The sequence below is a fragment of the Manis javanica genome, chromosome 2 (genome assembly GCF_040802235.1).
Source record: "Manis javanica isolate MJ-LG chromosome 2, MJ_LKY, whole genome shotgun sequence".
NCBI classification, from domain to species: Eukaryota; Metazoa; Chordata; class Mammalia; order Pholidota; family Manidae; genus Manis; species Manis javanica.
The window spans coordinates 174,944,417-174,957,160 of record NC_133157.1 but is presented as its reverse complement, the minus strand read 5'-3'; the positions used below and the strand labels follow the sequence as shown (position 1 = coordinate 174,957,160).

At 36.5% G+C, this 12,744-nt stretch overlaps 1 pseudogene; it reads left to right on the top strand.

Moving 5' to 3' along the window:
• The window catches only part of LOC140847953 (prefoldin subunit 4 pseudogene), a 76,292-nt pseudogene that overhangs the window by 30,916 nt on the left and 32,632 nt on the right, over positions 1–12,744 (top strand).

Genomic DNA, 12,744 nt, shown 5'->3' with positions numbered 1-12,744 from the left:
CCTTCCAGGGTAGCTGCACGAGACCCCTTGGTGAGCCCCAGTTCTCCACTGTGATTTTCCAGTGAGAATACTCACACTGCAGCATGGCCCATCTAAACATACCTATCTTCATTCTAGTCTCAGAGTGATCATTGGTATCTTTAGATCCATGCCTCACAATCTTCAAGGGACCCATTTACATTTTAATAAGAAGTTCCAAGACACATGTAATCTCAGTTCAGGGAAGGGTTTCAAACAGGGGAGATGATCAGAAAGATGTGCCCTTACTGCTGTCTATGCCACTCGTTTTGCAATTGACCATCAGCTGGGGCTAACACATCCTAGATGAACTACTGTTTTAGATTTTATTTTATTTTTTCATGCTTTGTCTGTAGTGGGCACTTAATGTGCTGCCCAGATTGCCTCCTCAGGATGACGATATTCATGCTGGCCATGGAGAGTGCTGGCTGCAGAGGACTCACAACTGAGTCCCTCTCTGGGGACTGCCCTTTGTCTGAAGGGAGCTTCTTCCCAAGGTGATGCAAGCTCCCCAGGGACAACTTCCATTCAATGACTGGTCCATTGTGGAGGGACAAAGACCTCATCTCCTCACCTAAAGACAACTCTGGAGACTGTCCCTGCTCCAGAGTACTCTGTGTAATTGGCTGAGGGCTCTGCTGCCACTGCGTTGCAGTTCAATTTCTCTGTGCCCAACTCTGCTGCCTTTGTTTTGTTACCACTGCTGCTCCTGAGAGCACCCCCATGGGATTACCAGCGAATCTCCATGTCAGGGTCTGTGACCTAATAAGGTTTCCACAAAGATACATACTCCACAAGGGCAGAGATTGTGTTTTGTCGTTTTTATCTATTAGAACCAGGGTATTTGCCAGATTCTTCCAGCGGTGCTGTGGTTATGAACTGGAAGAGTTTGGTAAACCCTCCTTAGACCTAAGGAGCAGAACATAATTGACTACTCTTACCTGCCTGTACCATTAAGTCGCTGAAAATCAGAAGATAAGTGAAGGAGGAAAGTCCCTCCTTTCTTTGATTATGTTCCTTTCTATATTTTCCCAGCATATATTTGACTTGGGAAAACATGTTTTCCATCTGAGCTATGTTCTCTACTTGTTCTTATATACCTAAACTTTTATGTATGTATGTGTGGGCCTCTTGACCACTATTTTTATTTAGAATGTGGTTTGAATTTCTATACCCTATTTCTAACTCACTTTGCCTATGTTCTAGGGTTTGGATTGCCATATCAAACCAGGGGAGGTGAATATTTGTATCATGTGAAACCATCTCAAAATTCTGTGCCCTTACAGACATTGTTAATCAATCATGGCTCCCAACACTTTCACTCCACTTCGAAATTGGGTGCTGGCCCCTTTGGCAGAACCCAGTTTTAGTGTACTCTCCTTCATTTCCTCTTCTTCTATCTAGGAAAGCAGCTCTTCATTTTTGTACTCTCCTTGACACAAGAAGGAGGTAGTAACCACATTCATACTACATTCAGGATCTGTTCCAGACAATCTAGAATGTGCTCTTCACTATGACCTTTCAGCATCAACTCTCATGTGTCACCTTTCAGATGTTGGTCTAGGTCTCTCTCCTCATCAGGCTGCTGGTGACATGGGCGGACTGGGGCCAACTGGAGAGATGGAGGAAGATGCGCCATGAAGCTAATGAAGTGTAACCTTCAGAGTTTTTGTCTGGTATCTTCCAAAGCCCTGAGAGGAGTGTGACCTTTTTTTTTTCATAAAATTACATAATTAAGACATTCTGGATATGATTTGTTAAGTCCTCTCTATGTTTCCAATTCTACTTTCCCTACAAAGCACTCCTTCTCCAGGTAGCACTGGAGTGACCATAGGCATTATTGAAATTCATTAATGGAAAGTTGAATTGGGATACATATAATTTGAACTCAATGGGATATACTTATGTGATTTAAAGCCACTTTCATGTATAGTGAAGTTATTTACAGCTATGCTATTACAAGAATAGCTTCCTGAAACTTATTCATTTCATTAAGTGGACAAAGCTGTAAGTGGAGGATTTGGTTCTTATCAGTGCCTTACCACAAAAGAAATGTTTACAGTAATGTAGTAGTTACAGTAATAAGATATACAGTAGAAGTCTTCAGAATTCTTGTGTTTTCAGGGTACACACTGGTAGCAATTCTACACAGTATGCATGTATGTGAAGACAAAAGTTTTATGTATCCTAAGCACCAATAATAAAAAATAAGTTTTGATTAACCATTTTAAAGAAAAGATTGAATTATCATTCTATTCTCTTCATGTAAATTTTTAATAGCATTATCACATGAAGAAGGAAAAAGCACGCAGCTGTGAATTATGGTCAGGTAATATATGATAAAGGGGCCATGAATATACAATGGGGAAAAGACAGCCTCTTTGATAACTGGTATTGGTAAAACTGGACAGATACATGCAAGAGAATGAAACTGGATTGCTGTCTAATCCCATAGACAAAAGTAAATATAAGATGGGTCAAAGACCTAAATTTAAGACATGAAACCATAAAACTCATATTAGAAAACAGGCAAAAATCTCTTGAATTTAAGCATGAGCAATTTTTTTCTGGACACATTCCCCAGGCAAGGTAAACAAAATGAAAAATGAACAAATGGGACTACATCAAACTAAAAATATGGGCAGCAAAGGGCATCATCAACAGAACAAAAAGACTACATACAGTATGGGAGAATATATTCATAAGTGACTTATCTGATAAGGGGTTAACACTCAAAATACATAAAGAACTTGTACACCTCAACACTAAAAAACCAAATAGCCCAATTTAAAATTGGGCAAAGGACCTGAACAGATATTTCTCCAAATAAGAAATACAGATGGTCAACAAGCACAGGAAAAGATGCTCTACATTGCTAATTATCAGGGAAATACAATTCAAAACCACAATGAAATATCACCTCACACCAGTTAGAAGAGCTACCATTCAAAAGAAAAGAAATAAGTGTTGGTGAGGATGTGGAGAAAAGGGAACCCTCCTACACTATTGATGGGAACATAAATTGGTGTAGCCACTATGAAAAGCATATGGAGTTTCCTCAAAAAACTAAAAATAGAAATACCATACCATCTCCAGTAATTCTGCTTCTAGGAATTTACTCAAAGAAAACAAAATCCCTGGTTCCAAAAGACATATGCACCCCTATATTTATCACTGCATTATTTACAATAGCCAAGTTTTGGAAGTAATCTAAGTGCCCATAAAAAAATGAATAGATAAAGAGGATGTTGTAATATACACAATGGAATGCTTTTCAGCCATAAGAAAAAAAATTCTGCTATTTGCAACAACTTGGGTGGACCTAGAGGATATTGTGCTAAGTGGGATTAGGCAGGTAGAGAAAGAAAAATACCTATGATTTCACTTATTATGGAATCAAAAAACAAAACAAAACAAAATCAACAAAAGAGCAATAGACTGTGAGACACTGAAAAGTGACTGGCGGTTGCCAAGGGGGAGGGGTTGGGTGGGTGAATGGGGAGGGTGAGGAGTATAAATGGGCACAAAAATGCTCCATCATAAGTTGGTCATGGGATGGTAGTACAGCATGGAGAATATAGTCAATGATTCTGTAACATCTTTCTATGTTGATAGATAGTAACTGCACTAGTAGGGGTGTGGATTTAATAATATTGGTAACTGTTGAACCACTGTGTTGTATACTTGATACCAATGTAAGATTGTATATCAATGATAATTGAATTAAAAAAGAAAAGCATGCAACCAAAAAGTAGAAGAATACTATAATGAGGTGTGTCAGCAGTTAATCAATAAAAACATCAAGCTTTTTGATTTTATGATGTTGTATTTGTCAACAGTTTAAAATTTGTAATTTTGTTGTGATGTCTTTTCTCATTCTAAATAAACATTTCCTCTGTACTTAATTTAATATTCAAAATATTGTATTCTTTTCCTTAAAGTATCTCCCACCCCAGTGGTGTGACCTTTTCAGGCCGCATAAGATCTGGGGCCATCCCTGGGAGACTCTGAAGCCTCCCTGCCCAGTGAGGCTCTATATTCTATAGGGGCTGCAAAAGCATTTCCTACCTTCAGCCAAGTAAGCATGTTTCTTTCTTGTTGGCTCTAAACATGAGCATGGAATTTTGGGGTAGAAAGAGACCAAAGACATAATCTAATGTAATCTCATTTTTTTAGGTGAGGAAACTGAGATTGAGAGTTATCATGATTTATTAAGTCTCTCTGTCCTGTTTTGGCAGGTGGCCTGTAGAGCAGTGGACAGGCAGTTGCCACAGTGCCCTAGAACAGTGGAAATGACACCAAATTCTGAAGAGGGTGCTGGCAGTAAAGAAAAAGTTCCTAAACTACTTCAACTACCTCACAGTTGTGCTGAGATGAAAACCAGAGATATATCCCTTGGAAAATAATGCCTCTCTATTGAGGAACAGTATTCCTCCAGAGAAAGGAACTGATCTTTTTAAGAAACAATGTAAGTTAAATTCTTGACCACTTCCAAGAAATGACAATCTTAAAGACTTGATCTTAAGATTATGAGCAGATTTTTATTTCAATCACTAGGTTTAATGTGTGAGATAATAGTTCCAGAATGTAAAACTATAATTTCACTCTTGAGAAACCACTTAAGCACTTCCACATTTATTCATTTGACTATAAAGATACCTCTCTGCCTCTTTGCATACCCACATCCTTTGGACTGGGTTGGGCAGTGTTATTTCTCAAGAAATTTGAGGTCCAAAGTAGCTAATAACAGAGCAGAAAGAATCCTCTTTCTAGTGTTTTCTCTTTATTTCATATGGTCTCTAGGAGTAACAAAATAATTCTTGTTTTATTTGCTTTCATTGACTTGATAAAAGCAGATCTAGCTTTAGGTAAGAATGTATAATTGCTCATATAGTGTGATTGAGAAGAGGTCATTCTTACCCTCATGACAGAATTCTACTGTGAATAACTCATTCTTTTTTTATATCATCTTTAATAGCTTTCCAACATCCCAGAGATATACCTTGGAGAATAATTCCCAGTGTCTTTCTGTGAATGAGTATGTATGCTTTATTTTTTGCTTAGTTAAGTAAAGTTAGGAAAGGGCAGTATCATGACTTCCATTTTCTCTCTTAATTATAATTTTTGGTACTTTAATTGAGTTACTATACTATAATTTAGTTGCATTTCTCTTTCTCGTTGAATATTTTATGATTAGAAAACATTTTAATACTTATCGATGATTTTCAGACTCAGTGTAGCAAATTGGTCATTATGTGATGTTTCTATCAATATAAAAAGTTTTTTTTTGATTTTCATTCATGTCAAGAATTTTCTTGTTAATAGTTAATAGTCATCATCGCCACTTTTATTTACAGAGTTTTAAGTGATGAGATTATAAAGCATTAATGGTTCTACAACCTCATTTAGTCTTCCTGTTGACCTGTGGAATGAGCAGGGAAGGGATTATTATCAGCATTTGGTAGTCAAAGAAATAGGACCAGAGTACAAATCCTTTGTCCTCAGCAAGAAAGTAGCAAGACTGATACTCAAAATTCTGACTTCAAGGAAGGTGCTGTGGTTTACTTACCTTTTTGCATTTCTGATGAAAACCATTGGGTTTTACACGTCAATATTTGCATGAAATTACAAAACACTCATTAATTGTATAATTGAATTAGAGCCAGAGTGACTCAGCCATAAGATACATGGCTTACAAAATTCAGTGGAAGTAGTCAGTATGCCTGAGAGTGAAAATCACCAATGTGAAAAGTGGTAAGGCAACTCTGCAAAGCAGATTGCACCTCTGAAACATGAAGTTAAATGAAGGGAGGGATATTCCTCATCTATGCAAGGCTGCTACTGACTCATATACAGCTGTCTTCATTTTATCTACTCCAATATCATTGGAAAGAACAGAGCAAACTTATTCCGGTCATAAGTTAGAAGTTCGTTATTTTCTTTTCACAATGAGCAATCTCAAGGAGAGCTATCACCACTGATCATCTGGCACTTACATACCTTACTATCTTCTGTTGTGACCAGTATGCTGATTTTAATAACAGATAGTAATAGGATCTTTTTATATGGTGGTTTAAAGCTATATAATTTTTTGATTGATGATTTTACTTACTGCCACTATTTTGAAATACTGTAAAAGTATATTACATTTTTTATCTTATCATTGGCCAGTCTTGCTATAAATAAGCTCTTAAAAAAAAAACAAAGAAATATACAATATATTGTCTGTGTCATGCTCAGTTCCCTGTATTAACATATTATTCTCTAGGACCCAAATTTCATGCTACAGACATTGTTCTGTCATTTCTTGGACAAAATTTATTTATTAGCTACTTGGCAAATCTTGCCTCTGTTTTTTTAAGAGAAGGGCCTCCAAGTATTTTTTTTCATTATTTACCATTTATTTGTATATTTGTTTGACCCTAGTATATATGAAGTAGTTGCAGGTTTGATAAACCATACATACCCATGAGAAACAAATTTACCAATTAGAGTACTGTGTTTTCGTACAGCTCTTTTTGTCTTTAGTTTTACAGCATCCAGTCAAATCACTGTTTTACAAAGTTAGGTTAACTTCTGTCTTCTTCATTCCTTCCTGTCTTCTTATATTATTTACTTATAAACACAATTAAATTCATTTGTCATGGTTTGCATTCTATCTTGGATTCCCTCTATATCTTGGTTATTTTTGTTTAAATCTACATATTCTGTGTAGAATACAGTTCCAGGAAGACTGACAAATGTATGGAGTCATATATCCACCATGACAATTCCTTAAAGAGCAGTTCCATCATCCTCATACTTCCTTATACCATCATACTCCCTTATGCGGCCCCTTTGTAGTTTACTTCTCCTTTCCATTCCCCAAACCCCTGATGACTCCTGATGTTTTCCATCTTTATAGTATTAATTTTCCCAGAATGTCATATAAATGGAAATATTCACTATGTAGCCTTTCACTTAGCAAAATGCATTTAAAATTACCTATGTTTCTTGAATCAATAGTTTATTCCTTTTTAATGCCAAGTAGTATTCCAGTGCATGGATGTACCACAGTTTATTTATCCATTCAGCCATTTTAAAGGACATCTGAGCTGTTTTGGTTTGGGGCATTTATGAATAAAGCTATTACAAGTGTTTACATATGTAATTTTATAAGAATATAAGTTTTCATTTTTCTAGGGTAAGTACTTAGTAGTGGTGTTACTGGGTCATATGGTAGGTGAATCCTTTATAAAAAAACTTCTATTTTCCAAAGTGGAAACCAACAGAAGTAGCTGTGTAATTTTCCATTGCTACTAGCAATACACATACTCTCTAGCCCTTAGTATTGTCAGGCTTGTGTTGTTGTTGTTTTTAGTTATTTGCCATTTGAATAGGTATGTAGTGGCCAAAGACTTTACTAAATTATATCTATTTTTTTTCTGTGATCAGATCAGGATAAATTACTCCCCAATATATGAATTATCTTTCTGATGATGCCTGTCTAACCTATGGCAAATATCAGGATAAATTATTCCCCAATGTATGAGTCATCTTTCTGATGATGCCTATCTAACCTATGGCAAATAGTCACAGGTAAATAGAATCCACTAGCTGGAGAACATAGAATGATGATGCTCCTAAATGCAGATTAAATGTGAAAAGGAATGTGAAAACATTAAATTGTGAAAGGTTACACAAATAAGTGATTATTTTTCAATTAGTCATTTCAATTAGTCATCACCTCTCAATTAGTCATTATATCTTAAAATTTTTATGGACTGAGGCTATATGGGGAAATGTACACTGACAGAGAACCTGGTTCATTCAGAGTCAACCAGGAGGATAAGGATACCACATTTAGCATGGTATATTTCAGAACCTCCTGTATCAGAATTTCCTGGAGCATGAAAGATAATATACAAATGGACAGTGGTTAGTCTGTATATGAAAATATAACTCTGATCCATAACATATAGCAACCAGCCTCGTAAGCCACTCTACTACCCAGAGTAACTAGTCCAGGATGTCATACATCAGTATCAAACATCCCAGGAAACTAAACAATAACCCCTGTAATAATTTGTCCCAAATGGCTAGGACTTGATTAATAATAGACAGCATCCCTAATTTTTGCTTCTGCTTCCAATTGAGGATCAATGTGCAAAAGCCAAACATGTACCTCTAACCAGTCACATAGGATACCCTACTTCTACTTAGCCTGCCTGCAGCTTCCGCATGACAATAGCCTCCAGTCAAGTGATAGCTGATATCTTAGGCTTGGTAGCTAAAGCCAGGAACATTTATTTCTCACAGTTCTGAAGGCTGGGATCAACACTGGCAGATTCAGTGTCTGGTGAAAGCCTGCTCCCTGGAAGAGGTTGTCTGGGGTCTCTTTCACAAGAGTTTCATCACCTCTCAAAAACCCCACCTCCTGATACCATGATGTTGGGGGTTGAGATTTCAACATATGAATTTTGGGGTGGATACAAACTTTTTAGTCTATAACCCATGAAGTCTTCCCTTCTCCCCTGCTATAAAGCCTCTTGCTCCTCTGCCTGTTTCTGCCAAATGCAAGAAGAACTGGAACTGACTCCCTTGTTATAGCAAGCTCTGAATAAATAGCCTTTGCTTCTCATTTGATGCTCTTAATTTATTTCCACAGGTGCTTTTTAAAAATTTATATTCCTACTCCTGACCCAGTGAATTAGAATTACTGAAAGAGGCCCAAATATCTGCATTTTAAAGACTCTTCTAAGGATAATTTTTTTGATTTGAAATTTGAGAACTATTGCACCTAGTGGCACTCCACAAAACTTCCTCCTAAATTTTGCCTTGTTTAATATATTTCTATAAGCTTTTGGATGAAGATATGGATGTGCTGATCAGATGTATGGTTGTCACAAAGGTAGGAAAGTTAGCTAATATAGCACACTTCAAAATCAAAATGAATTTTGATCTAAAAATCTGGAAATATGGGCTAAATTTAAAAAGATAAGGACTAATAAGAGGTCATGTGCTAATAAGAGACACAGTGCTAAACTTTAGTTTTATGTATGTGAATCTGTGTACATATGTATATGCAGAGCTGGGCAATTGATTAATGGACCTTATATGAAAATGGCCTATAAAAGTGAGTTAACAGAGCTTCTAAAATTAGGTATAAGAAATAGATTTATAACTGCAAAGTCAATTAACAGAGTTAATAATTTCACTATATCTGCACTTGTAAGATTGTCTGGAATATTATGATGTTTTAGGCTCCACATTTTAAGAAAAGCCACTGTTTAAGGAGAAGTGCTCAAAATAGCTCAAACAACTGAGACTATGTGGTCACATTTTTTTTTTTGAGAGGGCATCTCTCATATTTATTGATCAAATGGTTATTAACAACAATAAAATTCTGTATAGGGGGGTCAATGCTCAATGCACAATCATTAATCCATGTCAAGCCTAATTCTCATCAGTCTCCAATCTTCTGAAGCATAACGAACAAGTTCTTACATGGTGAACGAATTCTTATATAGTGAATAAATTCTTACATGGTGAACAGTACAAGGGCAGTCATCACAGAAACTTTCGGTTTTGATCACGCATTATGAACTATAAACAATCAGGTCAAATATGAATATTCGTTTGATTTTTATACTTGATTTATATGTGGATCCCACATTTCTCCCTTTATTATTATTATTATTTTTATTTTCTAATAAAATGCTGAAGTGGTAGGTAGATGCAAGATAAAGGTAGAAAACATAGTTCAGTGCTGTAAAAGGGCAAATGTAGATGATCAGGTGTGTGCCTATGGACTAAGTATTAATCCAAGCTAGAAAGGGCAGCAAAACATCCACGGATGCATAAGATTTCTCTCAAAACAGGGGGGGTGAGGTTCTGAGCCTCACCTCTGTTGATCCCCAATTTCTCACCTGATGGCCCCCCTGCGACTGTGCCTGTCTTAGGTTGTTCCTCCCTTGAGGAACATGTGGTCACATTTTAATGGAATGTTACCCGAGGTTCAAACTTCTGATATGTTACCCACAATCCAGAATTTAGCATTCATATCAATTGTCCATTCTTTTGTGATATTTCTATAAAATTTTCTAAAAAGAGTTTACTTAAATTCTATTCTCAATAGAATTTAAAAAGAGTCCTATACAATCATGTAATTCTACCATCAGGATGTGAATACATGAAAAAATTAATGTGTACTTTTGGTGCCGGGGTTCTTGTTTCCAGAGTCAGAGAATCAACTCAGCAAATACCCAAGGTAGGAGAGCTAGGGAGAGGCTCCTATTTAGAGATAACAGTGAGAGAATAGAACTCCTGGCTCACACCAGGAGGGGACAAGAGATTCCCTGGTGGTTCATTGTCTAGGGGTTTTACAGGTAGTTGAGGATTTTTGGGAACATGAAAAAAGGCTTAGGGGTGTGGACTTGTTAAGTGGTCCCAGAATATTTAGAATTAACTTAACATAAGGAATTTCCTGCTTTGATTTCTCCCTGGGATACCTGTATCTTGGTCAGGGAGCATATCAAACAAGGCCACCTGCCCAGTCTCCAAGGTGGGCTGAGCTATTTTCTGTTTGCTAAACAGAGTAAATTAAGAATCTTACTTCTTAAACTTCCTGGGTATTAAAATGCAATCTTATCTTTGGTGGAATCCTTCTTGCCTTTTACTGTGTTGTTTACAGCTGGGTCTGCATGCTAAATTAGTTGCCCTGTTTGCAAATCACTTCATCAGATCTGAAGGAGGAAAGATCTGATGCTAAAGTGAATCTTACACATGACTAAAAATGATTAGCATAATAAAAACATGTGCTACTCTTCTTTGTTTGGGGAATATTAACTGATCTCACAGAAGAGTGACTCTAGAGCTTAATATTTAACACAGAGTTTTGGTAGGGGGAGTTTCCTTGCATGTAGTTACATTGCTCTGACTGTAAATATCCTGCCTTGCTTTTTCTAGAGGCCCTTACCCTACTCTGACTATATCCATGGTCCCATCTCACTTTTAATGTGAAAATATACTTGCTTTTTTCAGATTGACAGCAGGAGACTTGAATTGTAAATCTGTTATAATTCTGACATTTTTCTCTTGATAGCCAAATGCATCTTACTATAGACGTTTTGGATTTTCAAACTTGTCTGCTTTTCTAAGGTTAAAAAAAATATGTAGCCTGCTATTTGTTTTTCATTTTATTTAACTCATTCATGCATTTGTTCACATTTTCATTCATGCTTCTGTTCAGTAAATATGGAGTACTTCCACTTGTGTGTGTTATAGAACGACTAGCAAGTTATAGGCTCTTCATTAAAGAAGATCTGATCTGAGGAGTAAAGCAAGACTTTGGACCACATGACAGGTACATTATGGGGAGGAGGGCTTTTCGCATATATTGTATCCTTAAACTGTCCTTAGTCTAGCCCTGTACTGTCTAATATAATAGCCCAGCCACATATGCTTACTGAGCATTTGAAATGTGGCTAGTTCAGATTGAGATGAGCTATAAGCACCACATTTTGAGGACTTAGTTCAAAAAAAAAGAAAAAAAAAAGAAGATATTTTTGTAATATCAACATGTGGTCTAGGGGTTTTACAACATGATATTTACATGTTGAAATTATATTTTTATATATTGGGTTAGAATAAAATATAAAATTACTTTCTCCTGTTTCATTTTATTTCTTAAAATCTGAATCTCAGAAGATTTAAAATTACAGATGTAGCTCTTAATGTATCATTTGTAATGCCCTTCCTTTCAAAGGAACATTAATGTTTATGAGCTTGGGCTCCAGTATTAGATCTGTGTTTGACTTCCTGCTTTTTTGCTAGGACAGTTGTGAGGATTGAATGAGAAGATGATAACAATAACAATAAAGGCAAGGATCATTAACACATAAGGCAGCATTTACTAAGTGCCAGATCCAACTAAATGCTTTAGATACGTCAATTCACTTAGCTCTCACAGATCCTTAGATAGTTGCTATTATTATCTCCTCTTTACAGATGAGGAAACTAAATCATAAAGAGATTATTTTAAAATGTGTTAAAGTGCTTAGAACAGGAGTTCGTGATAAAGTTAATGGTTCTGTTATATTCCCATTCCTGGGACTGAGCAGGATGTTAAGAATAGTGGCTGAGAGGCCCTACCTGGCATGGTAGGAGGTAACATCAGTTCATGGTCGGGAAGGGTTGTGGATAGGGTAGTTTGGATTAAGAATTTGCTGTGGTAAATGTCATAATTTACAAATGCCACAGCAGTGGTTTCCAACTGGAGGTGATTTGCCAGGTTTATTTGACAATATCTGGGGATATATTTCTTGTCAAAATGAATGGCACCTAGTGGGTAGAGGCCAGAGATGCTGTCAAACTTCCTATGATGCACAGGACAGCCTCCCCCAGGACAGCCTGATCTGGCCCCAAATGTCATAGTGTTGAGATTGAGAAATCCTGTGAAGCAGAAATGAAGAAAAGAAAGAATGACAAGAGGGATGGAGAGATGCAAGGAAGGAAAGGAGGGAGGGAAAGTGAGAGACAGGAGGGAAAAGGAAAAAAATTAATATATATTCACTTTTCTAGTCCTGGTTGTGCCTTTCTTGGAAACATAACAGCATTATGATTCACATAATATAACACAACAAAAGTTTAAGTACAGATTTATTATTTTAGTATAATACTTAGCAAAATTAGAGTTGGAGTAGTGAGACAAAGCCTATCTCAAAATGTTTTTACTCCCTGTGGAGT